Raw genomic sequence first — 27,109 nt, 5'->3', positions numbered from 1 at the left:
CACTCGTTCTATCTTTAAACCGATAAATGAAACCCCAATAAGACGGAGCATGCAAAAATTGAGATAAAACTCAGTTTTGCTCCTCTCCACGGAAATCTTTAGTAAAAGGCGAAAGATCTGTTCGTTTTGAAGAGAAACCAGAGCATGACCAAGATTCCACCTGTCGCCTGAGTGCCATGCCAGCAATCCTCATTCAGCTCAAAGTGAGCACCCAATTTGAAAGAAAGAAAGCAGATTTCTCACCAGGCTTCCCCTTGCTATAAACATGGTTTGTACTCTTTTCCATGTGCTCCCAGATCTTTCAAGCAATTAGTGTGGTCAAGAAAGTTCTGTTTCAAAAGAAACAAACATTTACTGTCATTTCTATGCAAATGAGCTTACATTAAAGCACACTCGTTCTATCTTTAAACCGATAAAATAAAATCCCAATAAGATGGGGCATGCAAAAATTGAGATAAAACTCAGTTTTGCTCCTCTCCACGGAAATCTTTAGTAAAAGGCGAAAGATTTGTTCGTTCTGAAGAGAAACCAGAACATGACCAAGATTCCACCTGTCGCCTGAGTGCCATGCCAGCAGTCCTCATTCAGCTCAAAGTGAGCACCCAATTTGAAAGAAAGAAAGCAGATTTCTCACCAGGCTTCCCCTTGCTATAAACATGGTTTGTACTCTTTTCCATGTGCTCCCAGATCTTTCAAGCATTTAGTATAGTCAAGAAAGTTCTGTTTGAAAAGAAACAAACATTTACTGTCATTTCTATGCAAATGAGCTTACATTAAAGCACACTCGTTCTATCTTTAAACCGATAAAAGAAACCCCAATAAGACGGAGCATGCAAAAATTGAGATAAAACTCAGTTTTGCTCCTCTCCACGGAAATCTTTAGTAAAAGGCGAAAGATCTGTTCGTTTTGAAGAGAAACCAGAGTATGACTAAGATTCCACCTGTCGCCTGAGTGCCATGCCAGCAGTCCTCATTCAGCGCAAAGTGAGCACCCAATTTGAAAGAAAGAAAGCAGATTTCTCACCAGGCTTCCCCTTGCTATAAGCATGGTTTGTACTCTTTTCCATGTGCTCCCAGATCTTTCAAGCAATTAGAATGGTCAAGAAAGTTCTGCTTGAAAAGAAACAGACATTTATAGTCATTGTTATGCAAATAAACTTACATTAAAGCTAACAAGAAACTGATAAAAGAAACCCCAATAATATGGGGCATGCAAAAATTGAGATAAAACTCAGTTTTGCTCCTCTCCACAGAAATCTTTAATAAAAGGCGAAAGATTTGTTCGTTCTGAAGAGAAACCAGAGCATGACCAAGATTCCACCTGTCGCCTAAATGCTGTGCCAGCAGTCCTCATTCAGATCAAAGTGAGCGCCCAACTTGAAAGTAAGCAGATTTCTCACCTGGCTTCTCCTTGCTATAAGCATGGTTTGTACTGTATTCCATGTGCTCCCAGATCTTTCAAGCAAGTAGCATGGTCAAGAAAGTTCTGTTTGAAAAGAAACAAACATTTACTGTCATTTCTATGCAAATGAGCTTACATTAAAGCACACTCATTCTATCTTTAAACCGATAAAAGAAACCTCAAAAAGATGGGGCATGCAAAAATTGAGATAAAACTCGGTTTTGCTCCTCTCCACGGAAATCTTTAATAAAAGGCGAAAGATTTGTTCGTTCTGAAGAGAAACCAGAGCATGACCAAGATTTTTATCTGAAAATATGTGTTCTCCCTGCAGTTGTTGTCCCCAGATGAGAGTTCCCTTGTGCTGCCTCAGTTGAATCTCCTTTACTTGACAGAGATGTGCATGAGCAGCGGCCCTCCCCAGCCCTATCCCAAATCATACTTATTTTGCATAGGAGATACCATGGTCATGAAGATTGTTCTCCCAGGGTGAGGTTCATTCATTGCATTTTGGGTATGCTGACCCCTGTGATTTACCCAAATGTGGGAAACTCGACTGCATTATTTGTGGTAGTGGGGGACTGTGTTTGTGCTTTCCTCTGGTCAGCTCTGTTAAAACTCAGATTTCTTTGTCTCAGATTTTCCTCTAGCCTTGTTCTTCTTTCGAGAGTTCCCTTGTGCTGCCTCAGGTGGATCTCCTTCACTTGACAGGGGGGTGCCCGAGCAGCGACCCTCCCCAGCTCTAGCCCAACTCCTACTTACCTGCCAGGTGAGATACTATGATCAGGAAGGTGCTTCTCCCAGGGCAAGGCTCACCCATTGCACTCTGGGTGTGCTGCTCCTACGATTTCCCCAAATGTGGGACACTTGACTGCATAATTTGTGTTTCCTCTGGTCGGCTCTCGTATAATTCAGATCTCTTTGTCTCAGGTCTTTCTCCAGCCTAGTTTGCTGTCTGTTTCCACTTCTTTTATCTTGAGCCCCTCCCTTCTATACCCTTGTGCACTATCCTGACTTCTCCTCCCGTCTGCTTACTTTGTGCCTTCCAATGCACAATGCAAACTACAGGTAGTGCTGCAGGGCCCACACAATCTTTTACTTGCCTTAAAGAGCAGCTCTGGAGCTGTTACAGTGCCCAGCTGCTGCAAGAAATCAGCTTGAATGCTTCAGGGGATGGGGCATGGCCAACATGAGCCCCACACCAAAGGTGGGTGGGGGTGTTTAATGCGAACTAGGGGTAATCCAAGCACCGCAAAAGGCCGCCATGCCCTGCACGCCCCTTTTCTCTTTTCATATGCAGATGAGGGTTGAAGCCAACTTTGACCCACTGCTTGGATGACATCACCATATGCAAATCCATCTCCTGCAGGCCTTGCCCCAGGAATGCTTGCACTAGTTGTTGCATTTGGTTTGTTGTTTGGGGGTGCTTCAGTATTAGGCAGCCTTCTGCCCTCCCATGTTCATCTGAAAATATGTGTTCTCCCTGCAGTTGTTGTCCCCAGATGAGAGTTCCCTTGTGCTGCCTCAGTTGAATCTCCTTTACTTGACAGAGATGTGCCTGAGCAGCGGCCCTCCCAGCCCTATCCCAAATCATACTTATTTTGCATAGGAGACACCATGGTCATGAAGATTGTTCACCCAGGGTGAGGTTCATTCATTGCATTCTGGGTATGCTGACCCCTGTGATTTCCCCAAATGTGGGAAACTCGCCTGCATTTTTTGTGGTAGTGGGGGACTGTGTTTGTGTTTTCCTCTGGTCAGCTCTGGTAAAAGTCAGATTTCTTTGTCTCATATATTCCTCTAGCCTTGTTCTTCTTTCGAGAGTTCCCTTGTGCTGCCTCAGTTGGATCTCCTTCACTTGACAGGGGGGTGCCCGAGCAGTGACCCTCCCCAGCTCTAGCCCAACTCCTACTTACCTGCCAGGTGAGATACTATGATCATGAAGGTGCTTCTCCCAGGGCAAGGCTCACCCATTGCACTCTGGGTGTGCTGCTCCTGTGATTTCCCCAAATGTGGGAAACTTGATTGCATAATTTGTGTTTCCCCTGGTCGGCTCTCGTATAATTCAGATCTCTCTGTCTCAGGTCTCTCTCCAGCCTAGTTTGCTGTCTGTTTCCACTTCTCTTTTCTGGAGCCACTCCCTTCTATGCCCTTGCGCACTATCCTGACTTCTCCCGTCTGCTTACTTTGTGCCTTCCAACGCACAATGCGAACTACAGGTAGTGCTGCAGGGCCCACACCCTTTTAGTTGCCTTACAGAGCAGCTCTGGAGCTGTTACAGTGCCCAGCTGCTGCAAGAAATCAGCTTGAATGCTTCAGGGGCTGGGGCATAGCCAACATGAGCCCCACACCAAAGGAGGGTGGGGGTGTTTAATGCGAACTAGGGGTCATCCAAGCACCGCAAAAGGCCGCCATGCCCTGCATGCCCCTTTTCTCTTTTCATATGCAGATGAGGGTTCCAGCCAACTTTGGCCCACTGCTTGGATGACATCACCGTATGCAAATCCGTCTGCTGCAGACCTTCCCCCAGGAATGCTTGTACTAGTTGTTGCATATGGTTTGATATTTGATGGTGCTTCAGTATTAGGCAGCCTTCCGCCCTCCCATGTTCATCTGAAAAGATGTGGTCTCCCTGCAGTTGTTGTCCCCAGACGAGAGTTCCCTTGTGCTTCCTCAGTTGAATCTCCTTAACTTGATGGGGGAGGGGCTGCCCGAGCAGCCACCCTCCCCAGCCCTATCCCAACTCATACTTATTTTGCATATGAGATCTCTTGATCATGAAGATTGTTCTCACAGGGTGAAGTTCATCCATTATATTTTAAAATAGGAAGGTACAAATTACATATTTGAATTGCATCTATGTGCTGGATTCAAATGTCCCCCCCCCCCCTTCCTTTCTCAATTGTGCCCATCAGCAGCTATTCTAAGGTTGCTGCCAATGGGTGTGACACATTAATTTCTTCTGTGGGGTACACAGGACTCCACAAGGATTCACATTGGGGTGTAGAGTAGGAACTTGATCTGAGGCACCAACCGACTCAAAGCTTTTGACTGTTCCCAAGATGCTCAGCGCATCCTCCTCTATAACCCCGCTTCCATGAACAGGGAGCTCAGTTTGTAGTTGGTGCCTTCAGTAGCAGGCCACTTAACAGGGGCCTGCCTCAGGAAGCCAATTCTTAGCTATTCATTCTGACAAGAAAAGAAGAACTTGTTTTATGAGAATCTACAAGGGCTGCAGCAGGCTAGGTCTAATAGACATCTTTACTGCAGCTTCATCACTCCCAGCGGCGCTGTATACTCCCGTGCCCTGGTTGCTGGGTCACTGCAGCGGAGTCTCCGGTTTCTTCCTAAGGTCAGTCACACACACACCGCCCTTCCGGATCACGAGGCCGCTGATGAAGGGGAGCGTGGCCGTAGGGGGTGGACCGTGTGCGCACTGGCGTGGACACTGATTACTGGGCAGCCGCTCCACGAGCCACCAGGTACAGTTAAGGAGCACAGGTCTGGGGGTTTTTCTCCTATATTAAACCAATTTTGTACTGCCCGCAGCGCATTGTGATAGGTAATAGGGCCTGATTCAGGTTGGATTGCAATCACAATAAGTGATCCAACTGCAAAAATTGCTAAGAGCATACGCATGTGCCTGCATTTTCTGCGGCACCCCGCAGAGAATGCGATCGCCTCTGCCTGTCAATCGGGGCAGGGGGGGAGAGGGGGGTCAGCAACACTCCATTTCCAAGTCAGGGATGGAGCGGTGCGGGGGCAAGGCTTCAAAATGGGGTCTGCAATGGAGGAGACACAGGGGGCGTGGTCACAGCAGCTGTATGACATCACATTCAGCCGCTGTGATCACAAAAATGGTGGCGGCTTCCTGCGCGCACATACAGTCTGCACCAGCAGGAGGCTACACCATTTTTTATGATCACGCTGAACTGCAGTGCGACTGCAATTACAGCATGGTCAAGAAGGGAGGCGTCATGCTGGGTGGCCATAAGAGATGAGCGGGTTCGGTTCCTCGGAATCCGAACCCGCCCGAACTTCACCCTTTTTTGCTCGGGTCCGAGCAGACTCGGATCCTCTCGCCTTGCTCGGTTAACCCGAGCGCGCCCGAACGTCATCATCCCGCTGTCGGATTCTCACGAGACTTGGATTCTATATAAGGAGCCGCGCGTCGCCGCCATTTTCACACGTGCATTGAGATTGATAGGGAGAGGACGTGGCTGGCGTCCTCTCCGTTTAGATTAGAAGATAGAGACGAGTGACATTTGATTTACTACTAATTTGGGGAGCAGTTGAACTTGTCAGGAGTACTCAGTAGTGCAGAGTTTTGCTGATAGTGACCACCAGTTTTATTATTTATAATCCGTTCTCTGCCTGAAAAAAAACGATACACATACCATATCTGTGCTCAGCCTCAGTGTGCTGCATGATATATCATCTATGTATATCTGACTGTGCTGAGTGCTCACTGCTCACACAGCTTAATTGTGGGGGAGACTGGGGAGCAGTTATAGCAGGAGTACAGTGCACACTTTTGCTGCCAGTGTGACCACCAGTATATTGTCTGCCTGAAAAAGTTAAACACTCCTGTGGTGTTTTTTTTTTATTCTATAAATGCATTCTGCTGACAGTGTCCAGCAGGTCCGTCATACATATATTATATAAATATTTACCTGCAGTAGTGTTATATTTTTTTTTTCATCTTTATCATCTCTATATTAGCAGACGCAGTACGGTAGTCCACGGCTGTGGCTATCTCTGTGTCGTCAGTGCTCGTCCATAATTGTATACCTACCTACCTGTGGTGGTTTTTTTTTTTCTATCTTCTTCATACTAGTAGTTTAGGAGTCTACTGACAGTGTCCACCAGGTCCATCATTATATTATATACCTACAGTAGTAATATATTTATTATATTATCTATACTAGCAGACGCAGTACGGTAGTCCACGGCTGTGGCTATCTCTGTGTCGTCAGTGCTCGTCCATAATTGTATACCTACCTACCTGTGGTGGGTTTTTTTTTTTATCTTCTTCATACTAGTAGTTTAGCAGTCTGCTGACAGTGTCCACCAGGTCCGTCATTATATTATATACCTACAGTAGTAATATATTTATTATATTATCTATACTAGCAGATGCAGTACGGTAGTCCACGGCTGTACCTACCTCTGTGTCGTCAGTGCTCGTCCATAATTGTATACCTACCTGTGGTGGGGTTTTTTTTTCTATCTTCTTCATACTAGTAGTTTAGGAGTCTGCTGACAGTGTCCACCAGGTCCGTCATTATATTATATACCTACAGTAGTAATATATTTAGTATATTATCTATACTAGCAGACGCAGTACGGTAGTCCACGGCTGTACCTACCTCTGTGTCGTCACTCGTCCATAATTGTATACCTAACTGTGGTGTTTTTTTTTTCTATCTTCTTCATACTAGTAGTTTAGCAGTCTGCTGACAGTGTCCACCAGGTCCGTCATTATATTATATATACCTACAGTAGTTATATCTATTTTTTTTTATATCATTAATTATCATCTCTATACTAGCAGACGCAGTACGGTAGGCCACGGCTGTGGCTATCTCTGTGTCGTCAGTGCTCGTCCATAATTGTATACCTACCTACCTGTGGTGGAAGTTTTTTTCTATCTTCTTCATACTAGTAGTTTAGCAGTCTGCTGACAGTGTCCACCAGGTCCGTCATTATATTATATATACCTACAGTAGTTATATATATATTTTTTTTTATATCATTAATTATCATCTCTATACTAGCAGACGCAGTACGGTAGTCCACGGCTGTAGCTACCTCTGTGTCGTCAGTCACTCGTCATCCATAAGTATACTAGTATCCATCCATCTCCATTGTTTACCTGAGGTGCCTTTTAGTTGTGCCTATTAAAATATGGAGAACAAAAATGTTGAGGTTCCAAAAATAGGGAAAGATCAAGATCCACTTCCACCTCGTGCTGAAGCTGCTGCCACTAGTCATGGCCGAGACGATGAAATTCCATCAACGTCGTCTGCCAAGGCCGATGCCCAATGTCATAGTACAGAGCATGTAAAATCCAAAACACAAAAGATCAGTAAAAAAATGACTCAAAAATCTAAATAAAAATCGTCGGAGGAGAAGCGTAAACTTGCCAATATGCCATTTACCACACGGAGTGGCAAGGAACGGCTGAGGCCCTGGCCTATCTTCATGGCTAGTGGTTCAGCTTCACATGAGGATGGAAGCACTCAGCCTCTCGCTAGAAAAATGAAAAGACTTAAGCTGGCAAAAGCACAGCAAAGAACTGTGCGTTCTTCAAAATCACAAATCCACAAGGAGAGTCCAATTGTGTCGGTTGCGATGCCTGACCTTCCCAACACTGGACGTGAAGAGCATGCACCTTCCACCATTTGCACGCCCCCTGCAAGTGCTGGAAGGAGCACCCGCAGTCCAGTTCCTGATAGTCAGATTGAAGATGTCAGTGTTGAAGTACACCAGGATGAGGAGAATATGGGTGTTGCTGGCGCTGGGGAGGAAATTGACAAGGAGGATTCTGATGGTGAGGTGGTTTGTTTAAGTCAGGCACCCGGCGAGACACCTGTTGTCCGTGGGAGGAATATGGCCATTGACATGCCTGGTGAAAATACCAAAAAAATCAGCTCTTCGGTGTGGAAGTATTTCAACAGAAATGCGGACAACAGGTGTCAAGCCGTGTGTTGCCTTTGTCAAGCTGTAATAAGTAGGGGTAAGGACGTTAACCACCTCGGAACATCCTCCCTTATACGTCACCTGCAGCGCATTCATCATAAGTCAGTGACAAGTTCAAAAACTTTGGGCGACAGCGGAAGCAGTCCACTGACCAGTAAATCCCTTCCTCTTGTAACCAAGCTCATGCAAACCACCCCACCAACTCCCTCAGTGTCAATTTCCTCCTTCCCCAGGAATGCCAATAGTCCTGCAGGCCATGTCACTGGCAATTCTGACGAGTTCTCTCCTGCCTGGGATTCCTCCGATGCATCCTTGAGTGTAACGCCTACTGCTGCTGGCGCTGCTGTTGTTGCTGCTGGGAGTCGATGGTCATCCCAGAGGGGAAGTCGTAAGACCACTTTTACTACTTCCACCAAGCAATTGACTGTCCAACAGTCCTTTGCGAGGAAGATGAAATATCACAGCAGTCATCCTGCTGCAAAGCGGATAACTGAGGCCTTGGCATCCTGGGCAGTGAGAAACGTGGTTCCGGTATCCATCATTACTTCAGAGCCAACTATAGACTTGATTGAGGTACTGTGTCCCCGGTACCAAATACTATCTAGGTTCCATTTCTCTAGGCAGGCGATACCGAAAATGTACACAGACCTCAGAAAAAGACTCACCAGTGTCCTAAAAAATGCAGTTGTACCCAATGTCCACTTAACCACGGACATGTGGACAAGTGGAGCAGGGCAGACTCAGGACTATATGACTGTGACAGCCCACTGGGTAGATGTATTGACTCCCGCCGCAAGAACAGCAGCGGCGGCACCAGTAGCAGCATCTCGCAAACGCCAACTCTTTCCTAGGCAGGCTACGCTTTGTATCACCGCTTTCCAGAATACGCACACAGATGAAAACCTCTTACGGCAACTGAGGAAGATCATCACAGAATGGCTTACCCCAATTGGACTCTCCTGTGGATTTGTGGCATCGGACAACGCCAGCAATATTGTGCGTGCATTATATCTGGGCAAATTCCAGCACGTCCCATGTTTTGCACATACCTTGAATTTGGTGGTGCAGAATTATTTAAAAAACGACAGGGGCGTGCAAGAGATGCTGTCGGTGGCCACAAGAATTGCGGGACACTTTCGGCGTACAGGCACCACGTACAGAAGACTGGAGCAACACCAAAAACGCCTGAACCTGCCCTGCCATCATCTGAAGCAAGAAGTGGAAACGAGGTGGAATTCAACCCTCTATATGCTTCAGAGGATGGAGGAGCAGCAAAAGGCCATTCAAGCCTATACATCTGACCACGATATAGGAGGTGGAATGCACCTGTCTCAAGCGCAGTGGAGAATGATTTCAACGTTGTGCAAGGTTCTGCAACCTTTTGAACTTGCCACACGTGAAGTCAGTTCAGACACTGCCAGCCTGAGTCAGGTCATTCCCGTCATCAGGCTTTTGCAGAAGAAGCTGGAGACATTGAAGGAGGAGCTAAGACAGAGCGATTCCGCTAGGCATGTGGGACTTGTGGATGGAGCCCTTCATTCGCTTAACCAGGATTCACGGGTGGTCAATCTGTTGAAATCAGAGCACTACATTTTGGCCACCGTGCTCGATCCTAGATTTAAAACCTACGTTGTATCTCTCTTTCCGGCAGACACAAGTCTGCAGGGGTTCAAAGACCTGCTGGTGAGAAAATTATCAAGTCAAGCGGAACTTGATCGGTCAACAGCTCCTCCTTCACAGTCTCCCGCAATTGGGGGTGCGAGGAAAAGGCTCAGAATTCCGAGCCCACCCGCTGGCGGTGATGCAGGGCAGTCTGGAGCGACTGCTGATGCTGACATCTGGTCCGGACTGAAGGACCTGCCAACGATTACGGACATGTCGTCTACTGTCACTGCATATGATTCTCTCACCATTGAAAGAATGGTGGAGGATTATATGAGTGACCGCATCCAAGTAGGCACGTCAGACAGTCCGTACGTATACTGGCAGGAAAAAGAGGCAATTTGGAGGCCCTTGCACAAACTGGCTTTATTCTACCTAAGTTGCCCTCCCACAAGTGTGTACTCCGAAAGAGTGTTTAGTGCCGCCGCTCACCTTGTCAGCAATCGGCGTACGAGGTTACTTCCAGAAAATGTGGAGAAGATGATGTTCATTAAAATGAATTATAATCAATTGCTCCGTGGAGACATTGACCAGCAGCAATTGCCTCCACAAAGTATACAGGGAGCTGAGATGGTGGATTCCAGTGGGGACGAATTGATAATCTGTGAGGAGGGGGATGTACACGGTGATGAATCGGAGGATGATGATGAGGTGGACATCTTGCCTCTATAGAGCCAGTTTGTGCAAGGAGAGATTTATTGCTTCTTTTTTGGTGGGGGTCCAAACCAACCCGTCATTTCAGTCACAGTCGTGTGGCAGACCCTGTCACTGAAATGATGGGTTGGTTAAAGTGTGCATGTCCTGTTTATACAACATAAGGGTGGGTGGGAGGGCCCAAGGCAATTCCACCTTGCACCTCTTTTTTCTTTTATTTTTCTTTGCGTCATGTGCTGTTTGGGGAGTGTTTTTTGGAAGGGCCATCCTGCGTGACACTGCAGTGCCACTCCTAGATGGGCCAGGTGTTTGTGTCGGCCACTTGGGTCGCTGAGCTTAGTCACACAGCTACCTCATTGCGCCTCTTTTTTTCTTTGCGTCATGTGCTGTTTGGGGAGTGTTTTTTGGAAGGGCCATCCTGCGTGACACTGCAGTGACACTCCTAGATGGGCCAGGTGTTTGTGTCGTCCACTTGGGTCGCTGAGCTTAGTCACACAGCTACCTCATTGCGCCACTTTTTTTCTTTGCGTCATGTGCTGTTTGGGGAGTGTTTTTTGGAAGGGCCATCCTGCGTGACACTGCAGTGCCACTCCTAGATGGGCCAGGTGTTTGTGTCGGCCACTTGGGTCGCTGAGCTTAGTCACACAGCTACCTCATTGCGCCTCTTTTTTTCTTTGCGTCATGTGCTGTTTGGGGAGTGTTTCTGGAAGGGCCATCCTGCGTGACACTGCAGTGCCACTCCTAGATGGGCCAGGTGTTTGTGTCGGCCACTTGGGTCGCTGAGCTTAGTCACACAGCTACCTCATTGCGCCTCTTTTTTTCTTTGCGTCATGTGCTGTTTGGGGAGTGTTTTTTGGAAGGGCCATCCTGCGTGACACTGCAGTGCCACTCCTAGATGGGCCAGGTGTTTGTGTCGGCCACTTGGGTCGCTGAGCTTAGTCACACAGCTACCTCATTGCGCCTCTTTTTTTCTTTGCGTCATGTGCTGTTTGGGGAGTGTTTTTTGGAAGGGCCATCATGCGTGACACTGCAGTGCCACTCCTAGATGGGCCAGGTGTTTGTGTCGGCCACTTGGGTCACTGAGCTTAGTCATCCAGCGACCTCGTTGCAAATTTTAGGACTAAAAATAATATTGTGAGGTGTGAGGTGTTAAGAATAGACTGAAAATTAGTGGAAATTATGGTTATTGAGGTTAATAATACTTTGGGATCAAAATGACTCCCAAATTCTATGATTTAAGCTGTTTTTTAGGGTTTTTTGAAAAAAACACCCGAATCCAAAACACACCCGAATCCGACAAAAAAAATTCGGTGAGGTTTAGCCAAAACGCGTTCGTACCCAAAACACGGCCGCGGAACCGAACCCAAAACCAAAACACAAAACCCGAAAAATTTCCGGTGCACATCTCTAGTGGCCATGCCATGTCACTGTGCAGGAGCCAGCACCGCTCACACACTAGTCCCCGGTGCAGCCCCCAACCCCCGGGACACCCGGAGCAACAAAATGTAGATTCAGGCCACCAGGCCACGCCCCTACCTATGAAACCATGCCTCCTTTTTACCATTGCGCTGCTTATCTGCGCGCACTGCATTACAATCTCCCTCGCCACCTCTCTGGGTGTCACCAGTGATAGTGACACCTCTGCCATGCTTGTAGCAGCTGGTCCTAAGATCTACACCTCAAGCCCTGAGTGTTTGCCCTTGTGACTTGTTGATCATCATAGCAAAGCAGATGCTTACAGAAAACTGCAGGGGCTTAGATTGAAAATAAAAAAAATTGATGGGTATAAGGTAGAGAGGAGCGGGTTCGGTTCTCCGAGAACCGAATTCCCCACGAACCCCACGAACTCCTCCTCCGAGGCAGGCTCGGTTGTTCCCGCCTGACTCGGAAAACCTGAACAAGGGAAAATGTCATCATCCCGCTGTCGGATTCTCGCGAGATTCGGATTCCATATAAAGAGCTGCGCGTTGCCGCCATTTTTACTCGTGCATTGAAGAGAGAGCGGAGAGGACGTGGTTATGTTCTCTCAGTGGAAATCTCAATATCAGTGCTCAGTATCAGTGGATACTTATTGCTGCTCAGTAATACTAGTAGTGTGTCTCTCCTGCTCAGTGTCAGTTCTCAGTAGTATCCTCATCAGTGCTCAGTATCACTGCTCATTGTCTTGTGCTGCATTGTTGTGCTCAGCATACTACAGTACATTACTAATAGTCCAGTGCTGCATCTTGCTGCTCAGTGTCAGTTCTAGTATCCTCATCAGTGCTCACTATCACTGCTCATTGCATTGTGGTGTTCTGTATACTACAGTAACATAGTAATATAGTAACATATAGTAACATAGTTTTTGAGGTTGAATAGAGGCAAATTGCCCATCGTGTTCAACCTGTTTTAAGTTGTGATGATTCTACATACTTGCTGAATAATGTTTTATGACTAGTTAGCTACTACAACTCATGTTACCCCCGGATTAACCATGTTGATATTTTAAGTATTATAACCTTGGATAGCTTTTTCATTCAGAAATGTATCCATTCCTTTTTTAAATCCAATTACAGAGTCCGCCATTACCACCTTCCCTGGCAGGGAATTCCACATCCTGATTGCCCTAACAGTGAAGATCATAGTATCTCACCTGGCAGGTAAGTAGGAGTTGGGCCAGAGCTGTGGAGGATTGCTGCTCGGGCACCCCCTGTCAAATGAAGGAGTCCAACTGAGGCAGCACAAGGGAACTCTCGAAAGAAAAACAAGGCTAGAGGAAGATCTGAGACAAAGAAATCTGACTTTTACCAGAGCTGACCAGAGGAAAGCACAAACACAGTCCCCCACTACCACAAATAATGCAGTCGAGTTTCCCACATTTGGGGAAATCACAGGGGTCAGCATACCCAGAATGCAATGAATGAACCTCACCCTGGGAGAACAATCTTCATGACCATGGTATCGCCTATGCAAAATAAGTATGATTTGGGATAGGGCTGGGGAGGGCCGCTGCTCAGGCACATCTCTGTCAAGTAAAGGAGATTCAACTGAGGCAGCACAAGGGAACTCTCATCTGGGGACAACAACTGCAGGGAGAACACATATTTTCAGATGAACATGGGAGGGCAGAAGGCTGCCTAATACTGAAGCACCCCCAAACAACAAACCAAATGCAACAACTAGTACAAGCATTCCTGGGGGAAGTTCTGCAGAAGACGGATTTGCATACGGTGATGTCATCCAAGCAGTGGGCCAAAGTTGGCTGGATCCCTCATCTGCATATGAAAAGAGAAAAGGGGTATGCAGGGCATGGCGGCCTTTTGCGGCGCTTGGATGACCCTTAGTTCGCATTAAACACCCCCACCCTCCTTCGGTGTGGGGCTCATGTTGACAATGCCCCAGCCCCTGAAGCATTCAAGCTGATTTCTTACAGCAGCTTGGCACTGTAACAGCTCCAGAGCTGCTCTGTAAGGCAAGTAAAAGGGTGTGTAGTTTGCATTGTGCATTGGAAGGCACAAAGTAAGCAGACAGGAGGAGAAGTCAGGATAGTGCACAAGGGTATAAAAGGGAGGGGCTCAAGAAAAAAAAAGTGGAAACAGACAGCAAACTAGGCTGGAGAGAGACCTGAGACAAAGAGATCTGAATTATACGAGAGCCGACCAGGGGAAACACAAATTATGCAGTCAAGTTTCCCACATTTGGGGAAATCGCAGGGGCAGCACACCCAGAGTGCAATGGGTGAGCCTTGCCCTGGAAGAAGCACCTTCATGATCATAGTATCTCACCTGGCAGGTAAGTAGGAGTTGGGCTTGAGCTGGGGAGGGTCGCTGCTCGGGCACCCCCCTGTCAAGTGAAGGAGATCCAACTGAGGCAGCACAAGGGAACTCTCGAAAGAAGAACAAGGCTAGAGGAAGATCTGAAACAAAGAAATCTGACTTTTACCAGAGCTGACCAGAGGAAAACACAAACACAGTCCCCCACTACCACAAATAATGCAGTCGAGTTACCCACATTTGGGGAAATCACAGGGGTCAGCATACCCAGAATGCAATGAATGAACCTCACCCTGGGAGAATAATCTTCATGACCATGGTATCTCATATGCAAAATAAGTATGATTTGGGATAGGGCTGGGGAGGGCCGCTGCTCAGGCACATCTCTGTCAAGTAAAGGAGATTCAACTGAGGCAGCACAAGGGAACTCTCATCTGGGGACAACAACTGCAGGGAGAACACATATTTTCAGATGAACATGGGAGGGCAGAAGGCTGCCTAATACTGAAGCACCCCCAAACAACAAACCAAATGCAACAACTAGTGCAAGCATTCCTGTTTGTTTCTGAAGCCAACTTTGACCCACTGCTTGGATGACATCACCATATGCAAATCCATCTGCTGCAGGCCTTCCCCCAGGAATGCTTGCACTCTTTATATGAAATCCGAATCTCGCGAGAATCCGACAGCGGGATGATGACATTTTCCCTTGTTCAGGTTTTCCGAGTCAGGCGGGAACAACCGAGCCTGCCTCGGAGGAGGAGTTCGTGGGGTTCGTGGGGAATTCGGTTCTCGGAGAACCGAACCCGCTCCTCTCTACCTTATACCCATCAATTTTTTTTATTTTCAATCTAAGCCCCTGCAGTTTTCTGTAAGCATCTGCTTTGCTATGATGATCAACAAGTCACAAGGGCAAACACTCAGGGCTTGAGGTGTAGATCTTAGGACCAGCTGCTACAAGCATGGCAGAGGTGTCACTATCACTGGTGACACCCAGAGAGGTGGCGAGGGAGATTGTAATGCAGTGCGCGCAGATAAGCAGCGCAATGGTAAAAAGGAGGCATGGTTTCATAGGTAGGGGCGTGGCCTGGTGGCCTGAATCTACATTTTGTTGCTCCGGGTGTCCCGGGGGTTGGGGGCTGCACCGGGGACTAGTGTGTGAGCGGTGCTGGCTCCTGCACAGTGACATGGCATGGCCACTAGAGATGTGCACCGGAAATTTTTCGGGTTTTGTGTTTTGGTTTTGGGTTCGGTTCCGCGGCCGTGTTTTGGGTTCGAACGCGTTTTGGCTAAACCTCACCGAATTTTTTTTGTCGGATTCGGGTGTTTTTTGGATTCGGGTGTTTTTTTCAAAAAACCCTAAAAAACAGCTTAAATCATAGAATTTGGGAGTCATTTTGATCCCAAAGTATTATTAACCTCAATAACCATAATTTCCACTAATTTTCAGTCTATTCTTAACACCTCACACCTCACAATATTATTTTTAGTCCTAAAATTTGCACCGAGGTCGCTGGATGACTAAGCTCAGTGACCCAAGTGGCCGACACAAACACCTGGCCCATCTAGGAGTGGCACTGCAGTGTCACGCATGATGGCCCTTCCAAAAAACACTCCCCAAACAGCACATGACGCAAAGAAAAAAAGAGGCGCAATGAGGTAGCTGTGTGACTAAGCTCAGCGACCCAAGTGGCCGACACAAACACCTGGCCCATCTAGGAGTGGCACTGCAATGTCACGCAGGATGGCCCTTCCAAAAAACACTCCCCAAACAGCACATGACGCAAAGAAAAAAAGAGGCGCAATGAGGTAGCTGTGTGACTAAGCTCAGCGACCCAAGTGGCCGACACAAACACCTGGCCCATCTAGGAGTGGCACTGCAGTGTCACGCAGGATGGCCCTTCCAAAAACACTCCCCAAACAGCACATGACGCAAAGAAAAAAAGAGGCGCAATGAGGTAGCTGTGTGACTAAGCTCAGCGACCCAAGTGGCCGACACAAACACCTGGCCCATCTAGGAGTGGCACTGCAGTGTCACGCAGGATGGCCCTTCCAAAAAACACTCCCCAAACAGCACATGACGCAAAGAAAAAAAGTGGCGCAATGAGGTAGCTGTGTGACTAAGCTCAGCGACCCAAGTGGACGACACAAACACCTGGCCCATCTAGGAGTGTCACTGCAGTGTCACGCAGGATGGCCCTTCCAAAAAACACTCCCCAAACAGCACATGACGCAAAGAAAAAAAGAGGCGCAATGAGGTAGCTGTGTGACTAAGCTCAGCGACCCAAGTGGCCGACACAAACACCTGGCCCATCTAGGAGTGGCACTGCAGTGTCACGCAGGATGGCCCTTCCAAAAAACACTCCCCAAACAGCACATGACGCAAAGAAAAATAAAAGAAAAAAGAGGTGCAAGGTGGAATTGCCTTGGGCCCTCCCACCCACCCTTATGTTGTATAAACAGGACATGCACACTTTAACCAACCCATCATTTCAGTGACAGGGTCTGCCACACGACTGTGACTGAAATGACGGGTTGGTTTGGACCCCCACCAAAAAAGAAGCAATAAATCTCTCCTTGCACAAACTGGCTCTATAGAGGCAAGATGTCCACCTCATCATCATCCTCCGATTCATCACCGTGTACATCCCCCTCCTCACAGATTATCAATTCGTCCCCACTGGAATCCACCATCTCAGCTCCCTGTATACTTTGTGGAGGCAATTGCTGCTGGTCAATGTCTCCACGGAGCAATTGATTATAATTCATTTTAATGAACATCATCTTCTCCACATTTTCTGGAAGTAACCTCGTACGCCGATTGCTGACAAGGTGAGCGGCGGCACTAAACACTCTTTCGGAGTACACACTTGTGGGAGGGCAACTTAGGTAGAATAAAGCCAGTTTGTGCAAGGGCCTCCAAATTGCCTCTTTTTCCTGCCAGTATACGTACGGACTGTCTGACGTGCCTACTTGGATGCGGTCACTCATATAATCCTCCACCATTCTTTCAATGGTGAGAGAATCATATGCAGTGACAGTAGACGACATGTCCGTAATCGTTGGCAGGTCCTTCAGTCCGGACCAGATGTCAGCATCAGCAGTCGCTCCAGACTGCCCTGCATCACCGCCAGCGGGTGGGCTCGGAATTCTGAGCCTTTTCCTCGCACCCCCAATTGCGGGAGACTGTGAAGGAGGAGCTGTTGACCGATCAAGTTCCGCTTGACTTGATAATTTTCTCACCAGCAGGTCTTTGAACCCCTGCAGACTTGTGTCTGCCGGAAAGAGAGATACAACGTAGGTTTTAAATCTAGGATCGAGCACGGTGGCCAAAATGTAGTGCTCTGATTTCAACAGATTGACCACCCGTGAATCCTGGTTAAGCGAATGAAGGGCTCCATCCACAAGTCCCACATGCCTAGCGGAATCGCTCTGTCTTAGCTCCTCCTTCAATGTCTCCAGCTTCTTCTGCAAAAGCCTGATGACGGGAATGACCTGACTCAGGCTGGCAGTGTCTGAACTGACTTCACGTGTGGCAAGTTCAAAAGGTTGCAGAACCTTGCACAACGTTGAAATCATTCTCCACTGCGCTTGAGACAGGTGCATTCCACCTCCTATATCGTGGTCAGATGTATAGGCTTGAATGGCCTTTTGCTGCTCCTCCATCCTCTGAAGCATATAGAGGGTTGAATTCCACCTCGTTTCCACTTCTTGCTTCAGATGATGGCAGGGCAGGTTCAGGCGTTTTTGGTGTTGCTCCAGTCTTCTGTACGTGGTGCCTGTACGCCGAAAGTGTCCCGCAATTCTTGTGGCCACCGACAGCATCTCTTGCACGCCCCTGTCGTTTTTTAAATAATTCTGCACCACCAAATTCAAGGTATGTGCAAAACATGGGACGTGCTGGAATTTGCCCAGATATAATGCACGCACAATATTGCTGGCGTTGTCCGATGCCACAAATCCACAGGAGAGTCCAATTGGGGTAAGCCATTCTGTGATGATCTTCCTCAGTTGCCGTAAGAGGTTTTCATCTGTGTGCGTATTCTGGAAAGCGGTGATACAAAGCGTAGCCTGCCTAGGAAAGAGTTGGCGTTTGCGAGATGCTGCTACTGGTGCCGCCGCTGCTGTTCTTGCGGCGGGAGTCAATACATCTACCCAGTGGGCTGTCACAGTCATATAGTCCTGAGTCTGCCCTGCTCCACTTGTCCACATGTCCGTGGTTAAGTGGACATTGGGTACAACTGCATTTTTTAGGACACTGGTGAGTCTTTTTCTGAGGTCTGTGTACATTTTCGGTATCGCCTGCCTAGAGAAATGGAACCTAGATAGTATTTGGTACCGGGGACACAGTACCTCAATCAAGTCTATAGTTGGCTCTGAAGTAATGATGGATACCGGAACCACGTTTCTCACTGCCCAGGATGCCAAGGCCTCAGTTATCCGCTTTGCAGCAGGATGACTGCTGTGATATTTCATCTTCCTCGCAAAGGACTGTTGGACAGTCAATTGCTTGGTGGAAGTAGTAAAAGTGGTCTTACGACTTCCCCTCTGGGATGACCATCGACTCCCAGCAGCAACAACAGCAGCGCCAGCAGCAGTAGGCGTTACACTCAAGGATGCATCGGAGGAATCCCAGGCAGGAGAGAACTCGTCAGAATTGCCAGTGACATGGCCTGCAGGACTATTGGCATTCCTGGGGAAGGAGGAAATTGACACTGAGGGAGTTGGTGGGGTGGTTTGCGTGAGCTTGGTTACAAGAGGAAGGGATTTACTGGTCAGTGGACTGCTTCCGCTGTCGCCCAAAGTTTTTGAACTTGTCACTGACTTATGATGAATGCGCTGCAGGTGACGTATAAGGGAGGATGTTCCGAGGTGGTTAACGTCCTTACCCCTACTTATTACAGCTTGACAAAGGCAACACACGGCTTGACACCTGTTGTCCGCATTTCTGTTGAAATACTTCCACACCGAAGAGCTGATTTTTTTGGTATTTTCACCAGGCATGTCAATGGCCATATTCCTCCCACGGACAACAGGTGTCTCGCCGGGTGCCTGACTTAAACAAACCACCTCACCATCAGAATCCTCCTTGTCAATTTCCTCCCCAGCGCCAGCAACACCCATATTCTCCTCATCCTGGTGTACTTCAACACTGACATCTTCAATCTGACTATCAGGAACTGGACTGCGGGTGCTCCTTCCAGCACTTGCAGGGGGCGTGCAAATGGTGGAAGGTGCATGCTCTTCACGTCCAGTGTTGGGAAGGTCAGGCATCGCAACCGACACAATTGGACTCTCCTTGTGGATTTGTGATTTTGAAGAACGCACAGTTCTTTGCTGTGCTTTTGCCAGCTTAAGTCTTTTCATTTTTCTAGCGAGAGGCTGAGTGCTTCCATCCTCATGTGAAGCTGAACCACTAGCCATGAAGATAGGCCAGGGCCTCAGCCGTTCCTTGCCACTCCGTGTGGTAAATGGCATATTGGCAAGTTTACGCTTCTCCTCCGACGATTTTTATTTAGATTTTTGAGTCATTTTTTTACTGATCTTTTGTGTTTTGGATTTTACATGCTCTGTACTATGACATTGGGCATCGGCCTTGGCAGACGACGTTGATGGAATTTCATCGTCTCGGCCATGACTAGTGGCAGCAGCTTCAGCACGAGGTGGAAGTGGATCTTGATCTTTCCCTATTTTTGGAACCTCAACATTTTTGTTCTCCATATTTTAATAGGCACAACTAAAAGGCACCTCAGGTAAACAATGGAGATGGATGGATACTAGTATACTTATGGATGACGAGTGACTGACGACACAGAGGTAGCTACAGCCGTGGACTACCGTACTGCGTCTGCTAGTATAGAGATGATAATTAATGATATAAAAAAAAATATATATATAACTACTGTAGGTATATATAATATAATGACGGACCTGGTGGACACTGTCAGCAGACTGCTAAACTACTAGTATGAAGAAGATAGAAAAAAACTTCCACCACAGGTAGGTAGGTATACAATTATGGACGAGCACTGACGACACAGAGATAGCCACAGCCGTGGCCTACCGTACTGCGTCTGCTAGTATAGAGATGATAATTAATGATATAAAAAAAAATAGATATAACTACTGTAGGTATATATAATATAATGACGGACCTGGTGGACACTGTCAGCAGACTGCTAAACTACTAGTATGAAGAAGATAGAAAAAAAAAACCACCACAGTTAGGTATACAATTATGGACGAGTGACGACACAGAGGTAGGTACAGCCGTGGACTACCGTACTGCGTCTGCTAGTATAGATAATATACTAAATATATTACTACTGTAGGTATATAATATAATGACGGACCTGGTGGACACTGTCAGCAGACTCCTAAACTACTAGTATGAAGAAGATAGAAAAAAAAACCCCACCACAGGTAGGTATACAATTATGGAGGAGCACTGACGACACAGAGGTAGGTACAGCCGTGGACTACCGTACTGCATCTGCTAGTATAGATAATATAATAAATATATTACTACTGTAGGTATATAATATAATGACGGACCTGGTGGACACTGTCAGCAGACTGCTAAACTACTAGTATGAAGAAGATAAAAAAAAAACCCCACCACAGGTAGGTAGGTATACAATTATGGACGAGCACTGACGACACAGAGATAGCCACAGCCGTGGACTACCGTACTGCGTCTGCTAGTATAGATAATATAATAAATATATTACTACTGTAGGTATATAATATAATGATGGACCTGGTGGACACTGTCAGTAGACTCCTAAACTACTAGTATGAAGAAGATAGAAAAAAAAAACCCACCACAGGTAGGTAGGTATACAATTATGGACGAGCACTGACGACACAGAGATAGCCACAGCCGTGGACTACCGTACTGCGTCTGCTAATATAGAGATGATAAAGATGAAAAAAAAAATATAACACTACTGCAGGTAAATATTTATATAATATATGTATGACGGACCTGCTGGACACTGTCAGCAGAATGCATTTATAGAATAAAAAAAAAACACCACAGGAGTGTTTAACTTTTTCAGGCAGACAATATACTGGTGGTCACACTGGCAGCAAAAGTGTGCACTGTACTCCTGCTATAACTGCTCCCCAGTCTCCCCCACAATTAAGCTGTGTGAGCAGTGAGCACTCAGCACAGTCAGATATACATAGATGATATATCATGCAGCACACTGAGGCTGAGCACAGATATGGTATGTGTATCGTTTTTTTTCAGGCAGAGAACGGATTATAAATAATATAACTGGTGGTCACTATCAGCAAAACTCTGCACTACTGAGTACTCCTGACAAGTTCAACTGCTCCCCAAATTAGTAGTAAATCAAATGTCACTCGTCTCTATCTTCTAATCTAAACGGAGAGGACGCCAGCCACGTCCTCTCCCTATCAATCTCAATGCACGTGTGAAAATGGCGGCGACGCGCGGCTCCTTATATAGAATCCAAGTCTCGTGAGAATCCGACAGCGGGATGATGACGTTCGGGCGCGCTCGGGTTAACCGAGCAAGGCGAGAGGATCCGAGTCTGCTCGGACCCGAGCAAAAAAGGGTGAAGTTCGGGCGGGTTCGGATTCCGAGGAACCGAACCCGCTCATCTCTTATGGCCACCCAGCATGACGCCTCCCTTCTTGACCATGCTGTAATTGCAGTCGCACTGCAGTTCAGCGTGATCATAAAAAATGGTGTAGCCTCCTGCTGGTGCAGACTGTATGTGCGCGCAGGAAGCCGCCACCATTTTTGTGATCACAGCGGCTGAATGTGATGTCATACAGCTGCTGTGACCACGCCCCCTGTGTCTCCTCCATTGCAGACCCCATTTTGAAGCCTTGCCCCCGCACCGCTCCATCCCTGACTTGGAAATGGAGTGTTGCTGACCCCCCTCTCCCCCCCTGCCCCGATTGACAGGCAGAGGCGATCGCATTCTCTGCGGGGTGCCGCAGAAAATGCAGGCACATGCGTATGCTCTTAGCAATTTTTGCAGTTGGATCACTTATTGTGATTGCAATCCAACCTGAATCAGGCCCTATTACCTATCACAATGCGCTGCGGGCAGTACAAAATTGGTTTAATATAGGAGAAAAACCCCCAGACCTGTGCTCCTTAACTGTACCTGGTGGCTAGTGGAGCGGCTGCCCAGTAATCAGTGTCCACGCCAGTGCGCACACGGTCCACCCCCTACGGCCACGCTCCCCTTCATCAGCGGCCTCGTGATCCGGAAGGGCGGTGTGTGTGTGACTGACCTTAGGAAGAAACCGGAGCCTCCGCTGCAGTGACCCAGCAACCAGGGCACGGGAGTATACAGCGCCGCTGGGAGTGATGAAGCTGCAGTAAAGATGTCTATTAGACCTAGCCTGCTGCAGCCCTTGTAGATTCTCATAAAACAAGTTCTTCTTTTCTTGTCAAAATGAATAGCTAAGAATTGGCTTCCTGAGGCAGGCCCCTGTTAAGTGGCCTGCTACTGAAGGCACCAACTACAAACTGAGCTCCCTGTTCATGGAAGCGGGGTTATAGAGGAGGATGCGCTGAGCATCTTGGGAACAGTCAAAAGCTTTGAGTCGGTTGGTGCCTCAGATCAAGATCCTACTCTACACCCCAATGTGAATCCTTGTGGAGTCCTGTGTACCCCACAGAAGAAATTAATGTGTCACACCCATTGGCAGCAACCTTAGAATAGCTGCTGATGGGCACAATTGAGAAAGGAAGGGGGGGGGGACATTTGAATCCAGCACATAGATGCAATTCAAATATGTAATTTGTACCTTCCTATTTTAAAATATAATGGATGAACTTCACCCTGTGAGAACAATCTTCATGATCAAGAGATCTCATATGCAAAATAAGTATGAGTTGGGATAGGGCTGGGGAGGGTGGCTGCTCGGGCAGCCCCTCCCCCATCAAGTTAAGGAGATTCAACTGAGGAAGCACAAGGGAACTCTCGTCTGGGGACAACAACTGCAGGGAGACCACATCTTTTCAGATGAACATGGGAGGGCGGAAGGCTGCCTAATACTGAAGCACCATCAAATATCAAACCATATGCAACAACTAGTACAAGCATTCCTGGGGGAAGGTCTGCAGCAGACGGATTTGCATACGGTGATGTCATCCAAGCAGTGGGCCAAAGTTGGCTGGAACCCTCATCTGCATATGAAAAGAGAAAAGGGGCATGCAGGGCATGGCGGCCTTTTGCGGTGCTTGGATGACCCCTAGTTCGCATTAAACACCCCCACCCTCCTTTGGTGTGGGGCTCATGTTGGCTATGCCCCAGCCCCTGAAGCATTCAAGCTGATTTCTTGCAGCAGCTGGGCACTGTAACAGCTCCAGAGCTGCTCTGTAAGGCAACTAAAAGGGTGTGGGCCCTGCAGCACTACCTGTAGTTCGCATTGTGCGTTGGAAGGCACAAAGTAAGCAGACGGGAGAAGTCAGGATAGTGCGCAAGGGCATAGAAGGGAGTGGCTCCAGAAAAGAGAAGTGGAAACAGACAGCAAACTAGGCTGGAGAGAGACCTGAGACAAAGAGATCTGAATTATACGAGAGCCGACCAGGGGAAACACAAATTATGCAATCAAGTTTCCCACATTTGGGGAAATCACAGGAGCAGCACACCCAGAGTGCAATGGGTGAGCCTTGCCCTGGGAGAAGCACCTTCATGATCATAGTATCTCACCTGGCAGGTAAGTAGGAGTTGGGCTAGAGCTGGGGAGGGTCACTGCTCGGGCACCCCCCTGTCAAGTGAAGGAGATCCAACTGAGGCAGCACAAGGGAACTCTCGAAAGAAGAACAAGGCTAGAGGAATATATGAGACAAAGAAATCTGACTTTTACCAGAGCTGACCAGAGGAAAACACAAACACAGTCCCCCACTACCACAAAAAATGCAGGCGAGTTTCCCACATTTGGGGAAATCACAGGGGTCAGCATACCCAGAATGCAATGAATGAACCTCACCCTGGGTGAACAATCTTCATGACCATGGTGTCTCCTATGCAAAATAAGTATGATTTGGGATAGGGCTGGGAGGGCCGCTGCTCAGGCACATCTCTGTCAAGTAAAGGAGATTCAACTGAGGCAGCACAAGGGAACTCTCATCTGGGGACAACAACTGCAGGGAGAACACATATTTTCAGATGAACATGGGAGGGCAGAAGGCTGCCTAATACTGAAGCACCCCCAAACAACAAACCAAATGCAACAACTAGTGCAAGCATTCCTGGGGCAAGGCCTGCAGCAGATGGATTTGCATATGGTGATGTCATCCAAGCAGTGGGTCAAAGTTGGCTTCAACCCTCATCTGCATATGAAAAGAGAAAAGGGGCGTGCAGGGCATGGCGGCCTTTTGCGGTGCTTGGATTACCCCTAGTTCGCATTAAACACCCCCACCCACCTTTGGTGTGGGGCTCATGTTGGCCATGCCCCATCCCCTGAAGCATTCAAGCTGATTTCTTGCAGCAGCTGGGCACTGTAACAGCTCCAGAGCTGCTCTTTAAGGCAAGTAAAAGATTGTGTGGGCCCTGCAGCACTACCTGTAGTTTGCATTGTGCATTGGAAGGCACAAAGTAAGCAGACGGGAGGAGAAGTCAGGATAGTGCACAAGGGTATAGAAGGGAGGGGCTCAAGATAAAAGAAGTGGAAACAGACAGCAAACTAGGCTGGAGAAAGACCTGAGACAAAGAGATCTGAATTATACGAGAGCCGACCAGAGGAAACACAAATTATGCAGTCAAGTGTCCCACATTTGGGGAAATCGTAGGAGCAGCACACCCAGAGTGCAATGGGTGAGCCTTGCCCTGGGAGAAGCACCTTCCTGATCATAGTATCTCACCTGGCAGGTAAGTAGGAGTTGGGCTAGAGCTGGGGAGGGTCGCTGCTCGGGCACCCCCCTGTCAAGTGAAGGAGATCCACCTGAGGCAGCACAAGGGAACTCTCGAAAGAAGAACAAGGCTAGAGGAAAATCTGAGACAAAGAAATCTGAGTTTTAACAGAGCTGACCAGAGGAAAGCACAAACACAGTCCCCCACTACCACAAATAATGCAGTCGAGTTTCCCACATTTGGGTAAATCACAGGGGTCAGCATACCCAAAATGCAATGAATGAACCTCACCCTGGGAGAACAATCTTCATGACCATGGTATCTCCTATGCAAAATAAGTATGATTTGGGATAGGGCTGGGGAGGGCCGCTGCTCATGCACATCTCTGTCAAGTAAAGGAGATTCAACTGAGGCAGCACAAGGGAACTCTCATCTGGGGACAACAACTGCAGGGAGAACACATATTTTCAGATGAACATGGGAGGGCAGAAGGCTGCCTAATACTGAAGCACCCCCAAACAACAAACCAAATGCAACAACTAGTGCAAGCATTCCTGGGGGAAGTTCTGCAGAAGACGGATTTGCATACGGTGATGTCATCCAAGCAGTGGGCCAAAGTTGGCTGGAACCCTCATCTGCATATGAAAAGAGAAAAGGGGTATGCAGGGCATGGCGGCCTTTTGCGGCGCTTGGATGACCCTTAGTTCGCATTAAACACCCCCACCCTCCTTCGGTGTGGGGCTCATGTTGGCCATGCCCCATCCCCTGAAGCATTCAAGCTGATTTCTTGCAGCAGCTTGGCACTGTATCAGCTCCAGAGCTGCTCTGTAAGGCAAGTAAAAGGGTGTGGGCCCTGCAGCACTACCTGTAGTTTGCATTGTGCATTGGAAGGCACAAAGTAAGCAGACAGGAGGAGAAGTCAGGATAGTGCACAAGGGTATAAAAGCGAGTTTCCCACATTTGGGAAAATCACAGGGGTCAGCATACCCAGAATGCAATGAATGAACCTCACCCTGGGAGAACAATCTTCATGACCATGGTATCTCCTATGCAAAATAAGTATGATTTGGGATAGGGCTGGGGAGGGCCGCTGCTCAGGCACATCTCTGTCAAGTAAAGGAGATTCAACTGAGGCAGCACAAGGGAACTCTCATCTGGGGACAACAACTGCAGGGAGAACACATATTTTCAGATAAAAATCTTGGTCATGCTCTGGTTTCTCTTCAGAATGAACAAATCTTTCGCCTTTTATTAAAGATTTCCGTGGAGAGGAGCAAAACCGAGTTTTATCTCAATTTTTGCATGCCCCATCTTTTTGGGGTTTCTTTTATCGGTTTAAAGATAGAATGAGTGTGCTTTAATGTAAGCTCATTTGCATAGAAATGACAGTAAATGTTTGTTTCTTTTCAAACAGAACTTTCTTGACCATGCTACTTGCTTGAAAGATCTGGGAGCACATGGAATACAGTACAAACCATGCTTATAGCAAGGAGAAGCCAGGTGAGAAATCTGCTTACTTTCAAGTTGGGCGCTCACTTTGATCTGAATGAGGACTGCTGGCACAGCATTTAGGCGACAGGTGGAATCTTGGTCATGCTCTGGTTTCTCTTCAGAACGAACAAATCTTTCGCCTTTTATTAAAGATTTCTGTGGAGAGGAGCAAAACTGAGTTTTATCTCAATTTTTGCATGCCCCATATTATTGGGGTTTCTTTTATCAGTTTCTTGTTAGCTTTAATGTAAGTTTATTTGCATAACAATGACTATAAATGTCTGTTTCTTTTCAAGCAGAACTTTCTTGACCATTCTAATTGCTTGAAAGATCTGGGAGCACATGGAAAAGAGTACAAACCATGCTTATAGCAAGGGGAAGCCTGGTGAGAAATCTGCTTTCTTTCTTTCAAATTGGGTGCTCACTTTGCGCTGAATGAGGACTGCTGGCATGGCACTCAGGCGACAGGTGGAATCTTAGTCATACTCTGGTTTCTCTTCAAAACGAACAGATCTTTCGCCTTTTACTAAAGATTTCCGTGGAGAGGAGCAAAACTGAGTTTTATCTCAATTTTTGCATGCTCCGTCTTATTGGGGTTTCTT

General features: G+C 47.4%; 19 non-coding genes and 1 pseudogene across 19 annotated transcripts; 7 read left to right on the top strand and 13 right to left on the bottom strand.

Annotated features, from left to right (window-relative positions):
- Positions 1–30: 30 nt before the first annotated feature.
- LOC134996016 (U5 spliceosomal RNA) lies at positions 31–146 on the bottom strand. Its single transcript, XR_010198724.1, has one exon. It is a non-coding gene; the product is annotated as a U5 spliceosomal RNA (small nuclear RNA).
- Positions 147–421: 275 nt separating this feature from the next.
- LOC134995989 (U5 spliceosomal RNA) lies at positions 422–537 on the bottom strand. The gene has a single exon (XR_010198699.1). It is a non-coding gene; the product is annotated as a U5 spliceosomal RNA (small nuclear RNA).
- A 274-nt stretch (positions 538–811) lies between these two features.
- Positions 812–927, bottom strand: LOC134995986 (U5 spliceosomal RNA). The gene has a single exon (XR_010198696.1). It is a non-coding gene; the product is annotated as a U5 spliceosomal RNA (small nuclear RNA).
- A 264-nt stretch (positions 928–1,191) lies between these two features.
- Positions 1,192–1,307, bottom strand: LOC134996034 (U5 spliceosomal RNA). The gene has a single exon (XR_010198742.1). It is a non-coding gene; the product is annotated as a U5 spliceosomal RNA (small nuclear RNA).
- Positions 1,308–1,577: 270 nt separating this feature from the next.
- On the bottom strand, positions 1,578–1,693 carry LOC134996037 (U5 spliceosomal RNA). Its single transcript, XR_010198745.1, has one exon. It is a non-coding gene; the product is annotated as a U5 spliceosomal RNA (small nuclear RNA).
- A 144-nt stretch (positions 1,694–1,837) lies between these two features.
- LOC134996218 (U1 spliceosomal RNA) lies at positions 1,838–2,001 on the top strand. Its single transcript, XR_010198924.1, has one exon. It is a non-coding gene; the product is annotated as a U1 spliceosomal RNA (small nuclear RNA).
- A 152-nt stretch (positions 2,002–2,153) lies between these two features.
- On the top strand, positions 2,154–2,316 carry LOC134996418 (U1 spliceosomal RNA). Its single transcript, XR_010199116.1, has one exon. It is a non-coding gene; the product is annotated as a U1 spliceosomal RNA (small nuclear RNA).
- A 675-nt stretch (positions 2,317–2,991) lies between these two features.
- LOC134996307 (U1 spliceosomal RNA) lies at positions 2,992–3,155 on the top strand. Its single transcript, XR_010199009.1, has one exon. It is a non-coding gene; the product is annotated as a U1 spliceosomal RNA (small nuclear RNA).
- A 152-nt stretch (positions 3,156–3,307) lies between these two features.
- Positions 3,308–3,470, top strand: LOC134996539 (U1 spliceosomal RNA). Its single transcript, XR_010199214.1, has one exon. It is a non-coding gene; the product is annotated as a U1 spliceosomal RNA (small nuclear RNA).
- A 9,744-nt stretch (positions 3,471–13,214) lies between these two features.
- LOC134996186 (U1 spliceosomal RNA) lies at positions 13,215–13,378 on the bottom strand. The gene has a single exon (XR_010198892.1). It is a non-coding gene; the product is annotated as a U1 spliceosomal RNA (small nuclear RNA).
- Positions 13,379–14,033: 655 nt separating this feature from the next.
- On the bottom strand, positions 14,034–14,196 carry LOC134996459 (U1 spliceosomal RNA). Its single transcript, XR_010199149.1, has one exon. It is a non-coding gene; the product is annotated as a U1 spliceosomal RNA (small nuclear RNA).
- A 152-nt stretch (positions 14,197–14,348) lies between these two features.
- On the bottom strand, positions 14,349–14,512 carry LOC134996331 (U1 spliceosomal RNA). The gene has a single exon (XR_010199032.1). It is a non-coding gene; the product is annotated as a U1 spliceosomal RNA (small nuclear RNA).
- Positions 14,513–23,725: 9,213 nt separating this feature from the next.
- On the bottom strand, positions 23,726–23,888 carry LOC134996538 (U1 spliceosomal RNA). The gene has a single exon (XR_010199213.1). It is a non-coding gene; the product is annotated as a U1 spliceosomal RNA (small nuclear RNA).
- A 152-nt stretch (positions 23,889–24,040) lies between these two features.
- LOC134996306 (U1 spliceosomal RNA) lies at positions 24,041–24,204 on the bottom strand. The gene has a single exon (XR_010199008.1). It is a non-coding gene; the product is annotated as a U1 spliceosomal RNA (small nuclear RNA).
- A 675-nt stretch (positions 24,205–24,879) lies between these two features.
- On the bottom strand, positions 24,880–25,042 carry LOC134996416 (U1 spliceosomal RNA). The gene has a single exon (XR_010199115.1). It is a non-coding gene; the product is annotated as a U1 spliceosomal RNA (small nuclear RNA).
- A 152-nt stretch (positions 25,043–25,194) lies between these two features.
- Positions 25,195–25,358, bottom strand: LOC134996207 (U1 spliceosomal RNA). Its single transcript, XR_010198912.1, has one exon. It is a non-coding gene; the product is annotated as a U1 spliceosomal RNA (small nuclear RNA).
- Positions 25,359–25,951: 593 nt separating this feature from the next.
- On the bottom strand, positions 25,952–26,079 carry LOC134995926 (U1 spliceosomal RNA; annotated as a pseudogene).
- Positions 26,080–26,223: 144 nt separating this feature from the next.
- On the top strand, positions 26,224–26,339 carry LOC134996030 (U5 spliceosomal RNA). The gene has a single exon (XR_010198738.1). It is a non-coding gene; the product is annotated as a U5 spliceosomal RNA (small nuclear RNA).
- Positions 26,340–26,609: 270 nt separating this feature from the next.
- LOC134996033 (U5 spliceosomal RNA) lies at positions 26,610–26,725 on the top strand. Its single transcript, XR_010198741.1, has one exon. It is a non-coding gene; the product is annotated as a U5 spliceosomal RNA (small nuclear RNA).
- A 264-nt stretch (positions 26,726–26,989) lies between these two features.
- On the top strand, positions 26,990–27,105 carry LOC134995985 (U5 spliceosomal RNA). Its single transcript, XR_010198695.1, has one exon. It is a non-coding gene; the product is annotated as a U5 spliceosomal RNA (small nuclear RNA).
- The last annotated feature ends 4 nt before the right edge of the window (positions 27,106–27,109 follow it).

Source organism: Pseudophryne corroboree, unplaced genomic scaffold, assembly GCF_028390025.1.
Source record: "Pseudophryne corroboree isolate aPseCor3 unplaced genomic scaffold, aPseCor3.hap2 scaffold_142, whole genome shotgun sequence".
NCBI classification, from domain to species: Eukaryota; Metazoa; Chordata; class Amphibia; order Anura; family Myobatrachidae; genus Pseudophryne; species Pseudophryne corroboree.
This window is presented reverse-complemented; position numbering and strand designations above follow the sequence as displayed.